Below are 18,814 nucleotides of genomic sequence, written 5' to 3' on the forward strand. Positions count from 1 at the left end.
TGGGCTCTTCCGGCGTGGCGGGGGGGGCTGCTCTCCTGGTTGGGCTGGGGCGGCGCTCCAGTAAATGACGATTTATCGTATTTCGGGCAGATACTCGAAGCAGTGTTTTCAGGTAAATACCCCAGGGCGGTTCAGTTAATTAACTCACCTGCTCAGCGTCCTATTTAAGCCAGGTGCGCAGTTGTTCATTCTTTCTTACCTTCAGCGCTCATTCTTCGCCGGTCTCCGAGCCCGCGGGTCTCCTTCTCTTTCGGCGTCTTGCCGTGTTCCCCCGTCCTTGGGAAGGATGATCCCCATCTTTCTGATGTGGGGTTTTGGTTTCGCCGCGTCTGCTCTCCTTACTTTCTCCTCCGATCCGCGGGCGGCTGACGATCCGCGGGCGGCTGACGGCGCACAGCGCGTTCGTTTCGCCGCGGTCGCGTGCATCTGCAGGGGGTGTGCTTTCCGCAATGTTCGGGATGTCCGTGCCCCCCGATCAGGAGTGGTCCGGGTCTTCTCGTCTGCCGTGGTCACCCCAATTATCCACGGTGAGCGTCTTGCGGTACTTTTCCCGTGTAGTTTTCTATGGCTGCGTCTCACTTCCTGTTTACTTCGGTGACGTCACGCCCCTAAGGACCCTGGGAATTGTAGTTTTTCTCCGGGTCCTTCATGATGCTCTTCTGATTCTTTTTCTGCTGCGTAGTTCTGCGTCGTCCGGTTGTCTTATTTTTTTTTTCAGGGGTTGTGGGGTCCTTTCTGTGGTTGTGAAGGCTGGCAGACCTCGTTTGGACAGGTTTCTCGTGCTGGCTGAATTTATCGTGGCTTTTGGCGTTTGTTTTCTATTGCTGTTTTGTTCTTTGGGAACTGTGTGTAAATCTTGATTGTCTTTACTTTGATGCTGGCTTTATTATTATGGCGTTTCTTCTGTTTGTTTTCTTCGTTGTTGTAGCTGCTGGTTAGTTAGAATGTGAATCAGTGTCTCTTGGACCCGTCTCTGCTCTGTGGACATTTTTCCCTATGGTTGGTCTCTCTTATGCGTCTATGGCTCATTTTATTCACTCTGCGATCCTCGTTCATTGCCCCCGCATGTTCTGCATCTGGTTCTGCTCCGCCTGTTTTTCCCCGCTCTGTGTACCCCAGTGGGTCATTCCCTGGCTTCAGGGACTTGCGTCGGCCGCATTAGTGAGTGTGTCGGTCTCGTCGCGGCCTTGTTTTCTCGGCTGGACAGTTAATTTGTTATTCTCTCTCTGGTTGGTTGGAGGTTTGTGGGGGCTATGTGATGGATTCTTCCGGGGCATCGTTTTCAAAGCTGCCACTGAGGGTGGCCCCTAGGAAGTGTTCAGGTTGACGTGACTTGTTTGGACCTGCTAGCACCTCGCAGTTAATCTTCTGGGCATCAGTGGCCTGGTTCCCCATGCGCCTTCAGGATTGGTATATATTTTCTTCAGCTCCCCATGCTGTCTCCACGAATTTCCTCCGAACGCGATATAAGGCTGAGGATGACTGTCACTGATGGTCTCACTGTTCTGCCTCTATGCCTCTCAGTGGCGTCTCTTGGCCTTCAGTTGGCGCTCGAGGTGTTTGTCGGTTTACCTTCCGTTGTCGTGGCAGTCCTCATAAAATCGACTTTATCGCCCTGTACTGGATATTTGTAGGCGATGGGTGCCCTTCATTTTGCATGTTATTGATTATTTCTTGGTGGCCAACTTTACTCTGTATCCCTGGTCTTTTGAATCTCTGTGGAAAAACTTTATTTTCAAAAATTGGGTTTCCACGTTATCTATAATGTATGGTCCTCCACCCGTCCGGATTGTTTTTCTTCTATAGATTTGGGTGGTTCATTGATGCTTGTCTCTCCCCATTATGTCATCTCTAGCTTTTGTGCAGCATGTTATTTCTTCGACTTTTGGCTGGATATGATTCGTCAATGATTGGGCCACCTGACATTTGCTGTAGCTTTGGTCCTATGGTCATCCGTTCATCTTGTGTTCTTGTTCTGGGTAGTTCGATCCTGGGCCACGTGTTCCTGTTCTGGATTTTCGTGTTTTGCGTTTGATCTTTCCCTCTCTATGCCTGGAGTGGTTTTGTGATACCTGTTGTGTCTTCAGGCTCCCTCCACTTGTTCTCCTGAGTCTGCGCCTTCTGGTTTGGGGGAAAAGGATTTAAGAAGAGTGGTTTGTGTTTGTCCGGCCGCCGGAATCTACAGCTCTGATGGTTTTTAAGGGGTCGTCCGGTTATTTCATCCTTGGAGATTATATTAAGGCTGATTCAATATTGAATGATAGTATTGTGTCATCGGTTGACTTGGTTAATGTTTAAATAACACCTTGAGCAACTTCTACCCTGACCGTAGGAAATATATCACTTGCGCTCTCAAGCTTAGTTCAAGAGTTAAATCTTGTGTCCACAAGTCAGTCTTCCATCTGCCTTGTTTAAGCAGATGACACTCTGCTAGATGCATCCCCATTTAGAGGCTTGTTATACTCCGCCTCTAAATGCTTAAGGTTCAGTCTAGCACAAATACTATCAAAACCTATGATCCCTCATGGCTCTCAAGTTCTCTTTTGCAGTATCCAGTCGCCCTTGGCTAATTGAAAAATTTGAGAACCACTAATATCAAATACAAGGCATCAAATCCAGCCGAGCTGTAATCCTTTGCTACGTGGGATGTTGACCTTCCTCATCTACAAATCTCCTTGGCTACTCTTCCCATCTACTACTCCTACTCCTCGATGGCCTCCTGAAGGTGCGTCCCTCTGAAACTGTCAAAGGTTACTTTTCTCATCATTGGAGTATATAAAAAATTGGTGTTAAGATTTCGTGCAGGTCATATATTTCACTATCATTTCACTGTTGGAATTTGTAATTATGGTGGTTTCTAGGGTGCGATAAATCCACAATGGGTCTTTACCTTAACTATCTATTAAATTTCACTTTCTCAGATTTGTTTTTTTTTTTTTGAAAAGCACTGTTATTTAATTTATCTCAATCATTTTGAAACTGATCAGTTTCTGGGTTATTTATATATTCTTGTCAAGACTAATACTGCTTTGTTTTTATCTATGCATCGCATCCTGAGCCTGCGAACCCCTACGCCCCGATCAGCTTCTCCGTTTCCAGGAAATGATGTCACCCATGCATTCCTTGATCTGGTGCTGCAACGATGACTGCTCGACGTACCTATTGCTGCACTGAAAGGGACGGGGCGTTGGACCTCCTCTGCATTCCAATGACACTTCTGACTGAATTAATTAATCAATGTCAACCGCAGAATGAATGTGAATTCTTCAATTATAGATGTTAAAAGAAAATTATAGCCAGGTGGAAGCCTCAAAATTTAGGTTACTCTAAGTTGTATCATAGTATGCGCGGAGCTCGAATCTGGTTCTTAAGCTCATTTGTTTGTAGTATGCCAATGAAGCATAGTAAATATGGGCGTTGAACTCGTTCTTAATATTGAGATGGAACCTCAATTATATGGATGTTCCTTGAGCGCTTATAATTGGTATGCCAAATGGAGAAAAATCATGGCTATTAAGCTCGTTCGTGGTACTGTCGTTGGGAGCTTCGAAATAATGGATGTTACTTAAGCGCGTGTATATATAGTTGCCAAAATGGAAGAGTTTATGGCCATCAAACTTGTTCTTGGTTTAATAGAAGTTCCACTAATGGCTGTTAAGCATGTCATACGCCATCGGAAGCTTTGGATTGGATGTTAAGTTAGTGTATCATACGGGTTGTTTGGCGGTTTAAATTATAGTTCTGCACAGCGTTTTGCGGAAGTGAGCTTACGTTCTAAGATCACGTATAAGTAATTTTATGTTGGCTCCCCTTTTATTTCTTTCCCTCTCTCTTTCAGATAGTATGTTCCTCTAGTGGTTTCCACGAACGGGAGCGACCCTACGGTCAATGGTGCCGGGTCACACATAGCAGATCCACTAGATAGCATGTCCCCTTCGTGGCGCTGTACTCGAACGGGGCGGCCCAACGGTCAATGGTGCCGGGTCACACATAGCAGATCCACTAGATAGCATGTCCCCTTCGTGGCGCTGTACTCGAACGGGGGCGGCCCAACGGTCAATGGTGCCGGGTCACACATAGCAAATCCACTAGATAGCATGTTCTCTTCGTGGCGCTGTACTCGAACGGGGGCGGCCCAACGGTCAGTGGTGCCGGGTCACACATAGCAAATCCACTAGATAGCATGTTCCCTTCGTGGCGCTGTACTCGAACGGGGGCGGCCCAAACGGTCAATGGTGCCGGGTCACACATAGCAGATCCACTAGATAGCATGTTCCCTTCGTGGCGCTGTACTCGAACGGGGGCGGCCCAAACGGTCAATGGTGCCGGGTCACACATAGCAGATCCACTAGATAGCATGTTCCCTTCGTGGCGCTGTACTCGAACGGGGGCGGCCCAAACGGTCAATGGTGCCGGGTCACACATAGCAGTCATAATGGGAAATGAAATGAAAATGGAATGCTGCCGAAAACACACCCCATTTTATTACACACTGATTATACATTCACATTTTCTCTTCTTCTGGATGATTTTAGTGTTGGGGGTTTTGTTACCCGAAAGTTTTATGGAAATTTTATGGCATTTTATGGAAGTTTTATGGAATTGAACGGAGCCTTATGCCAAACGAAAATATGTGAATGCCAACTTAAAGAATGTGGAAAAATGTCAAATAAATATTTCTTACTGCAAGAGTTGTCTGACTGAAATGACGATTTATCGTATTTCGGGCAGATACTCGAAGCAGTGTTTTCAGGTAAATACCCCAGGGCGGTTCAGTTAATTAACTCACCTGCTCAGCGTCCTATTTAAGCCAGGTGCGCAGTTGTTCATTCTTTCTTACCTTCAGCGCTCATTCTTCGCCCCACCCTCCTCCCCGGCTTCCACCTGTGGGCTCCGTAAAGGGGGGTTTTGTTACCCGAAAGTTTTATGGAAATTTTATGGCATTTTATGGAAGTTTTATGGAATTGAACGGAGCCTTATGCCAAACGAAAATATGTGAATGCCAACTTAAAGAATGTGGAAAAATGTCAAATAAATATTTCTTACTGCAAGAGTTGTCTGACTGAAACTCCAGTTAACGACCAGTAAACTTGCTGCTCTATGCTGCTTCATGGTCTTATCTCCCCCTCTCCTATTATCACCCTCCTACCCCCCCCCCCCCCCCCTCTCTAACGTCCCTCCCTCTTCTTCCCTTCTTTCCTTTTCCGTCCGGTCCAACACCAAAGATTTTCAAACATGATTGAAATGAATAAAGTTTGGTCTCAATTCCAAAAGGGGTTTATTCAGTCACACCTTTGGTTTGTCTGAAGATTCATAACCCCTCTTGTTAAAGTAAAATATGTCCAACACAAGAGGCCCTCAGCTCTCATCTGTCTGTGGACAGCTGTTGGACAGGACAAGTTAAAAAAAAAACAAAAAAAAAACTGATGAAATGTTCACCTTTTACCTGCCGGTCCTACGCCTGATTGGGCGGATCAGCTCACACTGTGAGCCGCTCTTCCGGAGCCGGATGGAGGGGGTCATCAGAAATGGGGCGTGTCTGTTTGAGTCTCATCAGCAGCAGAAACCAGACAGAACTCAGTTTTCTTCTCTTTTCTATCTTTTTCTTTGGGGGGGGGGTCCTCCTCATCCGTCACAGAAGTGACCAGCTGGCTGTGATCCATCCCTCCACGACATCTACCCCCCCCCCCCCCACACACACACACACACCTTTTCCTTCCGCTCTGAAACATAATGGATGGCAGCCAGGCAGAGGCACTGCTTTGTTGCCATGACAACGGCAAAGGAACTAATAACCTGGTGGCGAGCAGATAAGGCTGTGAACAGAGCTGGAGGATGGAGGCACAATGGAGCTCAAAGTGGGCGACCGTTATTACCGCATCGCTTCCAACATTACGTTTTGGACGGAGACAAAGCCGGAACAGAATGGTTGATGCCGCCGCACCTCAGGGGGATTTCCTGCTTGATGTTGCAGGGGGCCGGACTCCGGGGGCCCAAACCCTCACGTCTGCTCAATGAGCACGGGTTCAGGAAAGTCCTTTAGCGGTTAGCAGGAGTTCAACTGTATGCAGCAGTTCTGTGTTTCCTCAGAAAGTCCCTTCATATAAACCCAAACAGCCTTCTTCCAGAAGACCCCCACCCAACCCGTCAATCCACACAGAACCCACTTCTCCTCTGGTGTTCACACAGGAAGCCCCCACTATCAGAGTTCAGGTTCCGGATGAGAGCTGACGTTCTCTCTGAGCCAATGGCTTCACTATTTACTGGAAACATCTGCTATAAAGGAACCTTTCAGCCATCTTGCATTTGGGCTGTGGTGTAGCGGAAGCCGATTTGCATTAAGGTGGATGAGAGAAGCATTTCACCTGTTCTGGTCTCCTTCAGGACAAACACTGGGAGATACCAACTGATTTAACGAGGTACAGTCCAACACATGCAAAGACATCCACTTACGTTTTTAAATTACTTCCTAAACGGTTCTTTTTCACACATGTGACTCACCTGCAGCTGCTGGGACTCACCTGCAGCTGCTGTGATTCACCTGCACCTGCTGTGACTCACCTGCTGTGACTCACCTGCAGCTGCTGGGACTCACCTGCAGCTGCTGGGACTCACCTGCTGTGACTCACCTGCTGTGACTCACCTGCAGCTTCTGTGACTCACCTGCAGCTTCTGTGACTCACCTGCAGCTGCTGGGACTCACCTGCTGTGACTCACCTGCGCCTGCTGTGATTCACCTGCACCTGCTGTGACTCACCTGCTGTGACTCACCTGCTGTGACTCACCTGCTGTGACTCACCTGCAGCTTCTGTGACTCACCTGCAGCTGCTGGGACTCACCTGCTGTGACTCACCTGCAGCTTCTGTGACTCACCTGCAGCTGTAGATAATAACTGTAAGTCCATCCAAACCAGCATGTCCTCCTGATGCTCATCTGCACAGTCAGTGGAGGTTGCAGGTTCTCCTCCGGAATTCCTGCTTGTCTCTGGATTTTTTTCTCTTTGCTTCAGTTTTCCTGTTGTTTCTTGAGGATTTGCTCTGATGTCAGACATCCTCTTTTCTGGCTGCGTTTTGGTATGATTATGATTCCAAACCTGCTAAAGAGTTTTTGCACAGATTCAGATAAACAGCATCCTTTCCCCTCATAGCTTTGCCGGTTCCTCACTTGCAGGTCAGACCTGAACCACATGCCAAACATCCAACATCCTGAACTTCCCTTTGGATTTAGACAGTGAGACTGCCAGACATCGGAAATGATATTTGGAATAAGCTGCTTTAATAACTGTCAAGCCTTTTTTTTAAGGGATACGTTCAGTTCAGACTTTAAGCTGAAACACACTGAAATGTGCAGATCCTCGTCATTTTTCTCCTATTTTAAAGATAATTTTTTTCTTCAGCGCTTTGAAAAAGTTTCATCGTTCTTACTGTCACACGTTGGTCATGTGAAGCACTTCCTGTGCCTTTCCAAACTAAAATCCCAACTCTGTCAACTCTTGACCTTCTTTAACTGAAGCTCTTTCTAAACACATGTTCATCTTCTCCGGTTTCCACTAGTTCCTGTGCAGAGCCATTGAGGATGCTGGAGCCTATCCCAGCTACTCCAGAATAAATGTGGTTCCAGTCTGGACAGTGCTTCAGTCCAGAAATCCCACAAAGACACACAAACTTACATCCATCATCCATCCATCATCTATCCATCATCCATCCATCATCCATCCATCCATCATCCATCCATCCATCATTCATCCATCCCTCCTTCATTTATTCATCATCCATCCATCATCCATCCATCATCCATCCATCCATCATCCATCATTCATCCATCCATCCTTCATTTATTCATCATCCATCCATCATCCATCCATCCATCATCCATCATCCATCCATCCATCCATCCATCATTCATCGATCCATCCTTCATTTATTCATCATCCATCCATCATCCATCCATCATCCATCATCCATCCATCCATCCATCATCCATCATCCATCCATCCATCATTCATCCATCCATCCTTCATTTATTCATCATCCATCCATCATCCATCATCCATCCATCATCCATCCATCCATCATTCATCCATCCATCCTTCATTTATTCATCATCCATCCATCATCCATCCATCCATCATCCATCATCCATCCATCCATCCATCCATCATTCATCGATCCATCCTTCATTTATTCATCATCCATCCATCATCCATCCATCATCCATCATCCATCCATCCATCCATCATCCATCATCCATCCATCCATCATTCATCCATCCATCCTTCATTTATTCATCATCCATCCATCATCCATCATCCATCCATCATCCATCCATCCATCATTCATCCATCCATCCTTCATTTATTCATCATCCATCCATCATCCATCCATCCATCCATCATCCATCATCCATCCATCCATCATTCATCCATCCATCCTTCATTTATTCATCATCCATCCATCATCCATCCATCATCCATCCATCCATCATTCATCCATCCATCCTTCATTTATTCATCATCCATCCATCATCCATCCATCATCCATCATCCATCCATCCATCCATCCATCATTCATCGATCCATCCTTCATTTATTCATCATCCATCCATCATCCATCCATCATCCATCATCCATCCATCCATCCATCATCCATCATCCATCCATCCATCATTCATCCATCCATCCTTCATTTATTCATCATCCATCCATCATCCATCCATCATCCATCCATCCATCATTCATCCATCCATCCTTCATTTATTCATCATCCATCCATCATCCATCCATCAATCATCCATCATCCATCCATCCATCCATCTTCTATCATCCATCCATCCATCATTCATCCATCCATCCTTCATTTATTCATCATCCATCCATCATCCATCATCCATCCATCATCCATCCATCCATCATTCATCAATCCATCCTTCATTTATTCATCATCCATCCATCATCCATCCATCATCCATCATCCATCCATCCATCCATCATCCATCATCCATCCATCCATCATTCATCCATCCATCCTTCATTTATTCATCATCCATCCATCATCCATCCATCCATCATCCATCCATCATCTATCCATCATCCATCCATCATCCATCCATCCATCATTCATCCATCCCTCCTTCATTTATTCATCATCCATCCATCATCCATCCATCCATCATCCATCCATCATCCATCCATCCATCATTCATCCATCCTTCATTTATTCATCATCCATCCATCATCCATCCATCATCCATCATCCATCCATCCATCCATCATTCATCGATCCATCCTTCATTTATTCATCATCCATCCATCATCCATCATCCATCCATCCATCCATCATCCATCATCCATCCATCTATCATTCATCCATCCATCCTTCATTTATTCATCATCCATCCATCATCCATCATCCATCCATCATCCATCCATCCATCATTCATCCATCCATCCTTCATTTATTCATCATCCATCCATCATCCATCCATCATCCATCATCCATCCATCCATCCATCATCCATCATCCATCCATCCATCATTCATCCATCCATCCTTCATTTATTCATCATCCATCCATCATCCATCATCCATCCATCCATCATTCATCCATCCATCCTTCATTTATTCATCATCCATCCATCATCCATCCATCATCCATCATCCATCCATCCATCATTCATCCATCCCTCCTTCATTTATTCATCATCCATCCATCATCCATCCATCATCCATCATCCATCCATCCATCCATCATCCATCCATCCATCATTCATCCATCCATCCTTCATTTATTCATCATCCATCCATCATCCATCCATCATTCATCCATCCATCCTTCATTTATTCATCATCCATCCATCATCCATCCATCATCCATCATCCATCCATCCATCCATCCATCATCCATCATCCATCCATCCATCATTCATCCATCCATCCTTCATTTATTCATCATCCATCCATCATCCATCCATCCATCATCCATCCATCATCCATCCATCCATCATTCATCCATCCCTCCTTCATTTATTCATCATCCATCCATCATCCATCCATCCATCATCCATCCATCATCCATCCATCCATCCATCATTCATCCATCCATCCTTCATTTATTCATCATCCATCCATCCATCATCCATCCATCATCCATCCATCCATCATTCATCCATCCATCCTTCATTTATTCATCATCCATCCATCATCCATCCATCCATCATTCATCCATCCTTCATTTATTCATCATCCATCCATCATCCATCCATCATCCATCATCCATCCATCCATCCATCATTCATCGATCCATCCTTCATTTATTCATCATCCATCCATCATCCATCCATCATCCATCATCCATCCATCCATCCATCATCCATCATCCATCCATCTATCATTCATCCATCCATCCTTCATTTATTCATCATCCATCCATCATCCATCATCCATCCATCATCCATCCATCCATCATTCATCCATCCATCCTTCATTTATTCATCATCCATCCATCATCCATCCATCATCCATCATCCATCCATCCATCCATCATCCATCATCCATCCATCCATCATTCATCCATCCATCCTTCATTTATTCATCATCCATCCATCATCCATCATCCATCCATCCATCATTCATCCATCCATCCTTCATTTATTCATCATCCATCCATCATCCATCCATCATCCATCATCCATCCATCCATCATTCATCCATCCCTCCTTCATTTATTCATCATCCATCCATCATCCATCCATCATCCATCATCCATCCATCCATCCATCATCCATCCATCCATCATTCATCCATCCATCCTTCATTTATTCATCATCCATCCATCATCCATCCATCATTCATCCATCCATCCTTCATTTATTCATCATCCATCCATCATCCATCCATCATCCATCATCCATCCATCCATCCATCCATCATCCATCATCCATCCATCCATCATTCATCCATCCATCCTTCATTTATTCATCATCCATCCATCATCCATCCATCCATCATCCATCCATCATCCATCCATCCATCATTCATCCATCCCTCCTTCATTTATTCATCATCCATCCATCATCCATCCATCCATCATCCATCCATCATCCATCCATCCATCATTCATCCATCCATCCTTCATTTATTCATCATCCATCCATCATCCATCATCCATCCATCCATCATCCATCCATCATCCATCCATCCATCATTCATCCATCCATCCTTCATTTATTCATCATCCATCCATCATCCATCCATCATCCATCATCCATTCATCATCCATCCATCCATCATTCATCCATCCATCCTTCATTTATTCATCATCCATCCATCATCTATCCATCATCCATCCATCATCCATCCATCCATCATTCATCCATCCATCCTTCATTTATTCATCATCCATCCATCATCCATCCATCATTCATCCATCCATCCATCATTTATTCATCATCCATCCATCATCCATCCATCATCCATCCATCATCCATCGATCCATCCATCCATCTTCCAGCCATCATCCATCATCCATCCATCATCCATCCATCATCCATCATCCATCCATCCATCATTCATCCATCCATCCATCATTCATCCATCCATCCATCATTTATTCATCATCCATCCATCATCCATCCATCATCCATCATCCATCCATCCATCATTCATCCATCCGTCCTTCATTTATTCATCATCCATCCATCATCCATCATCCATCCATCCATCATTCATCCATCCATCCTTCATTTATTCATCATCCATCCATCATCCATCATCCATCCATCCATCATTCATCCATCCCTCCTTCATTTACTCATCATCCATCCATCATCCATCCATCATCCATCATCCATCCATCCATCCATCATCCATCATCCATCCATCCATCATTCATCCATCCATCCTTCATTTATTCATCATCCATCCATCATCCATCATCCATCATCCATCCATCATCCATCCATCCATCATTCATCCATCCATCCTTCATTTATTCATCATCCATCCATCATCCATCATCCATCCATCCATCCATCATCCATCATCCATCCATCCATCATTCATCCATCCATCCTTCATTTATTCATCATCCATCCATCATCCATCCATCCATCATCCATCCATCATCCATCCATCCATCATTCATCCATCCCTCCTTCATTTATTCATCATCCATCCATCATCCATCCATCCATCATCCATCCATCATCCATCCATCCATCATTCATCCATCCATCCTTCATTTATTCATCATCCATCCATCATCCATCATCCATCCATCCATCATCCATCCATCCATCATTCATCCATCCATCCTTCATTTATTCATCATCCATCCATCATCCATCCATCATCCATCATCCATCCATCATCCATCCATCCATCATTCATCCATCCATCCTTCATTTATTCATCATCCATCCATCATCTATCCATCATCCATCCATCATCCATCCATCCATCATTCATCCATCCATCCTTCATTTATTCATCATCCATCCATCATTCATCCATCCATCCATCATTTATTCATCATCCATCCATCATCCATCCATCATCCATCCATCATCCATCCATCATCCATCCATCTTCCAGCCATCATCCATCATCCATCCATCATCCATCCATCATCCATCCATCATCCATCATCCATCCATCCATCATTCATCCATCCATCCATCATTCATCCATCCATCCATCCATCCATCATTTATTCATCATCCATCCATCCATCCATCCATCATTTATTCATCATCCATTCATCCATCCATCATTTATTCATCATCCATCCATCATCCATCCATCATCCATCCATCATCCATCCATCCATCATTCATCCATCCATCCTTCATTTATTCATCATCCATCCATCATCTATCCATCATCCATCATCCATCCATCCATCATCCATCCATCATCCATCATCCATCCATCCATCATTCATCCATCCATCCTTCAGTTATTCATCATCCATTCATCATCCATCCCTCCATCCATCATCCATCATCCATCCATCCATCATCCATCCATCATCCATCCATCCATCATTCATCCATCCATCCTTCATTTATTCATCATCCATCCATCATCCATCCATCCATCATTCATCCATCCATCCTTCATTTATTCATCATCCATCCATCATCCATCATCCATCCATCATCCATCCATCATTCATCCATCCATCCTTCATTTATTCATCATCCATCCATCATCCATCCATCATCCATCATCCATCCATCCATCCATCATCCATCATCCATCCATCCATCATTCATCCATACATCCTTCATTTATTCATCATCCATCCATCATCCATCATCCATCCATCCATCATTCATCCATCCATCCTTCATTTATTCATCATCCATTCATCATCCATCCCTCCATCCATCATCCATCCATCCATCATCCATCCATCATCCATCCATCCATCAGCCATCCATCCATCCATCCATCATGCATCCATCCATCCATCATTTATTCATCATCCATCCATCATCCATCCATCCATCCATCATTCATCCATCCATCCATCCATCATTCATCCATCATCCATCCATCCATCATTTATTCATCATCCATCCATCCATCCATCCATCATTTATTCATCATCCATCCATCCATCCATCCATCCATCATTTATTCATTATCCATTCATCCATCCATCATTTATTCATCATCCAACCATCATCCATCCATCATCCATCCATCCATCCATCCATCCATCATCCATTCATCCATCATCCATCCATCCATCCATCATCCATCCATCGTTTATTCATCATCCATCCATCATTTATTCATCATTTATTCATCATCCATCCATCCATCCATCCATCATTTATTCATCATCCATTCATCCATCCATCATTTATTCATCATCCAACCATCATCCATCCATCATTTATTCATCATCCATCCATCCATCATTTATTCATCATCCAACCATCATCCATCCATCATTTATTCATAATCCATCCATCCATCATCCATCCATCCATCATTTATTCATCATCCATCCATCCATCCATCCATCATTTATTCATCATCCAACCATCATTTATTCATCATCCATCCATCCATCCATCATTTATTCATCATCCAACCATCATCCACCCATCATTTATTCATCATCCAACCATCATTTATTCATCATCCATCCATCCATCCATCATTTATTCATCATCCAACCATCATTTATTCATCATCCATCCATCCAACATTTATTCATCATCCATCCATCCATCCATCCATCATCCATCCATCATTTATTCATCATCCAACCATCATCCATCCATCGTTTATTCATCATCCATCCATCATTTATTCATCCATCATCCATCCATCCATCATTTATTCATCATCCATCCATCATCCATCCATCCATCCATCCATCCATCATCCATTCATCCATCATCCATCCATCCATCCATCATCCATCCATCGTTTATTCATCATCCATCCATCATTTATTCATCATTTATTCATCATCCATCCATCCATCCATCCATCATTTATTCATCATCCATTCATCCATCCATCATTTATTCATCATCCAACCATCATCCATCCATCATTTATTCATCATCCATCCATCCATCATTTATTCATCATCCAACCATCATCCATCCATCATTTATTCATCATCCATCCATCCATCATCCATCCATCCATCATTTATTCATCATCCATCCATCCATCCATCCATCATTTATTCATCATCCAACCATCATTTATTCATCATCCATCCATCCATCCATCATTTATTCATCATCCAACCATCATCCACCCATCATTTATTCATCATCCAACCATCATTTATTCATCATCCATCCATCCATCCATCATTTATTCATCATCCATCCATCATTTATTCATCATCCAACCATCATCCATCCATCGTTTATTCATCATCCATCCATCATTTATTCATCATTTATTCATCATCCATCCATCCATCCATCCATCCATCATTTATTCATCATCCATTCATCCATCCATCATTTATTCATCATCCAACCATCATCCATCCATCATTTATTCATCATCCATCCATCCATCATTTATTCATCATCCAACCATCATCCATCCATCATTTATTCATCATCCATCCATCCATCCATCCATCATCCATCCATCCATCATTTATTCATCATCCATCCATCCATCCATCCATCATTTATTCATCATCCAACCATCATTTATTCATCATCCATCCATCCATCCATCATTTATTCATCATCCAACCATCATCCACCCATCATTTAGTCATCATCCAACCATCATTTATTCATCATCCATCCATCCATCCATCATTTATTCATCATCCAACCATCATTTATTCATCATCCATCCATCCAACATTTATTCATCATCCATCCATCCATCCATCCATCATCCATCCATCATTTATTCATCATCCAACCATCATCCATCCATCGTTTATTCATCATCCATCCATCATTTATTCATCCATCATCCATCCATCCATCATTTATTCATCCATCATCCATCCATCCATCATTTATTCATCATCCAACCATCATCCATCCATCGTTTATTCATCATCCATCCATCATTTATTCATCCATCATCCATCCATCCATCATTTATTCATCATCCATCATCCATCCATCATTTATTCATCATCCAACCATCATCCATCCATCGTTTATTCATCATTTATTCATCTATCATCCATCCATCCATCCATCCATCCATCTATCCATCATCCATCCATCATTTCCAAATCATGCAGTTTATAGTGAATCTAAAGTAGGAACTCCTCAGCTGTGCAGGAGACAAAACAAACAAAACTTGGAGATGAGAATGAATGTTTTTTTCTATAAATATTGCATTTAGTTTTGTGGTAGAGGAAAACTTTGCATTAAAGGCTGAAACTAAAGAAGTGTGGTGATGTAGACCCACTGTCCTGACGCGTTCAAGTATTCATGTTACCCTGCTCGCCATGGCGCCCCGCTGAGCGGGAAGCCTCATGAATGTCTCATGACCTCTCACCTGACCTCTGCCTGCTCTACATCCCAGAGAACTTCCAGGTTGAAGCTCTTCTCTGTTTTGATGTTTCATGGCAGGTTTGAAGTCGGCGTCTGAGCTCCTTCCAAACCAGCAGCAGCTTTTCTCTGAACATCTGGGATGTTCAAACATCTGCACGGCCTGTAAAATAACAGAGAAGATGGTTTCTGGTGTTCAGGACATGATTTAGTCTTATAGAGAAAATCTGGCATTAAAATATTCGTTTCATCACGCAGCACCTCTCGTCCTCGTCATATTCACGGCAGGAACGCGGGGTTCCTGCCTCGGTGTCAGAGCAAACAGGAAGTCCTCCTCAGACTTGGCTCTGGAAGCTGCTGAATCCTATCAGCTTTCCGCTGCGCCGCGATAACGAAAACCTTTAGAGGAAAAGTGTTACCGAGGAGGAAATGTCAAATATTTTCTGTTCGGGAAGATCTGCAGAGATGGAGGAGTCTGTTCCTGACCTCTGAGGAGATCTGAGATGAATGTTGGCGGCAAACTGCCGGTGTCGTGACCCCAAATCGTCCAATCTGAGACGGGCGATGAGCTGTTGCTGCCGCTGTGGGCTGCAGGTGAATCATCTGGTGCGATGGAGGAAAAGCTGAAGCTGAGAAACCAAATCCCCTCCTCTGGGTTTGGTTTGGAGGACGATTCCTACAAATGTTGTTCCAGTTTCATAAAATCTGAACAAACTAAAAAAAAAGAAAAATGAATAAAGAAGAAGGGTTCGGTCAGAACCTCCCGGATGTTTGGAGCCACGTCAGTGGAGGTCCCCCTGTCCGTCTGTGTGAACACACTGCAGCATTTCGCCTCCGTCCGTGCTGTCACAGCACCGTCTCCTCTCTGAGTTTCACAGCTTCTCTGGTGTTTCTGGAGAATTTGCTCCAAAGTTTTCTAAATGTTTGCTTCTCACTTTCAGGATTTACATGTAAAAATAAACCATAACAGCGTGTGTGAAACTGCTTTTGGCCTGAAATGTGCCAGGCTCTGTTCTGGGAGAAACAGGAAGTCGCATGTCAGCTTTGCGGCGCGGGAGCGGCGGTGGCGCCCTCAGGATGCTGCGTCTCTGAACATTTCTGTGTGCTCTCCACAAACACATCCTCAGGGCTGCAAAGCTTTTATCTGCTGCTTTTAATTACCGTTTTAATTTGCAGCCTGATGATTGAAGCAGCCGTCTGAAATTGGAAAAACCTTGAAAAGTTCTCACCATGTTATGAATCGCATTGTAATTTCAAACTGCACCTATTAGAGCTCATTAAAATTCTAGCAGAGGATGAGGGATGCTTTTTAGCCATTAGTGGCACGGATGATTGTGTGATGTGCCCTTGTCTTTCAGCCGAGCGAACAGAGCGCAGGCTGCTTCTGAGCAGGATATGAAAATGTGAAAAGGAGCTTTTTATTTCCATGTTTATCACCTTGAGTCTGGATCGGCGGCAGATGAAAGCATGTGAAGCATAAAAACAGGAGAGCGGAGAGGCGCTGAGAGCAGCGGCTCTCCGCTCTCCTCCTTTTGTTCACCAAAACGCCTGATTGTTGTTTTTCTCTTTGGAATCACATTTCTGACAGTTTCTGCTGCATCATTTCTAAAACACAAACGTCCGCCGTGTTCCTACTGTCATCAGAGGCAGAGAGGCTCAGATGCTGCTGGGATCCAGGCGTCACTCTGATCTGTCCTGGACAGAAAGATCCCATCACAGCGTCTGCAGCTCAGACGGAAGGAGAGGTCTTTCTGAAGACACCAAAGGTCCTCCGTCAGATTCTCCTGGAAAAGAAAAGCCTCAAAGTTCAGATCTCCACAGAATTGACAGAAGCCAAACATTCATTTTCAAACAAACATCTGTCACGTTTTAGAAGGAGACCTTTCTTTAGTGATGAAAAGTGGAGTCAAAGAAATCTGTTTGAGGTCCAATGAAAAAAACAAAACTTCAAAGCCGCTTGAAGTAGATGAAGGATGATGCTAACTTCTCACATCTACACCTCCTACCAGTTTCTGACACCAGGAGTCCAAACCAGAAACTTTAGGGTTTAAAGATCAGGATTGAGGTTCTGCTCTTCCCTGATTTTCCTCTTTTGTTGTAGATTGTCTCTAAATGACGTTGTGAAAAGCCTGCAGAACTGTGGCTGCAGGACTGTGGCTGCAGGACCCCGGCTGCATGACCCCGACTGCAGGACCCCGACTGCAGGACCGTGGCTGCAGGACCCCGGCTGCATGACCCTGACTGCAGGACCGTGGCTGCAGGACCGTGGCTGCAGGACCCCAGCTGCAGGACCCCGACTGCAGGACCCCGGCTGCAGGACCCCGACTGCAGGACCGTGGCTGCAGGACCCCGGCTGCAGGACCCCGACTGCAGGACCCTGGCTGCATGACCCCGACTGCAGGACCCCGGCTGCATGACCCCGACTGCAGGACCCCGGCTGCAGGACCCCGACTGCAGGACCGTGGCTGCAGAACCCCGACTGCAGGACCCTGGCTGCATGACCCCGACTGCAGGACCCCGGCTGCAGGACCGTGGCTGCAGGACCGTGGCTGCAAAACCCCGACTGCAGGACCCCGGCTGCAGGACCCTGGCTGCAGGACCCCGACTGCAGGACCGTGGCTGCAAAACCCCGGCTGCAGGACCCCGACTGCAGGACCCCGGCTGCAGGACCCCGGCTGCAGGACCCCGGCTGCAGAACCCCGACTGCAGGACCCCGACTGCAGGACCGTGGCTGCAGAACCCCGACTGCAGGACCCCGACTGCAGGACCCTGACTGCAGGACTGTGGCTGTAGGACCCCGGCTGCA

The 18,814-nt window shown here is 44.8% G+C and overlaps 1 long non-coding RNA gene across 1 annotated transcript in view; it reads left to right on the forward strand.

The window, feature by feature from the left end:
• The first annotated feature begins 6,698 nt into the window (after positions 1-6,698).
• Positions 6,699-18,814, forward strand: part of LOC110015806 (uncharacterized) — a 71,417-nt gene continuing 59,301 nt past the window's right edge. The window contains exon 1 of the long non-coding RNA XR_013658691.1: positions 6,699-6,894. This is a non-coding gene — a long non-coding RNA (uncharacterized LOC110015806). The remainder of the gene's footprint in view (positions 6,895-18,814) is intronic.

Source organism: Oryzias latipes, chromosome 10, assembly GCF_053564925.1.
Source record: "Oryzias latipes strain Hd-rR chromosome 10, Olatipes_Hd-rR_3.1".
In the NCBI taxonomy this organism is placed as follows: domain Eukaryota; kingdom Metazoa; phylum Chordata; class Actinopteri; order Beloniformes; family Adrianichthyidae; genus Oryzias; species Oryzias latipes.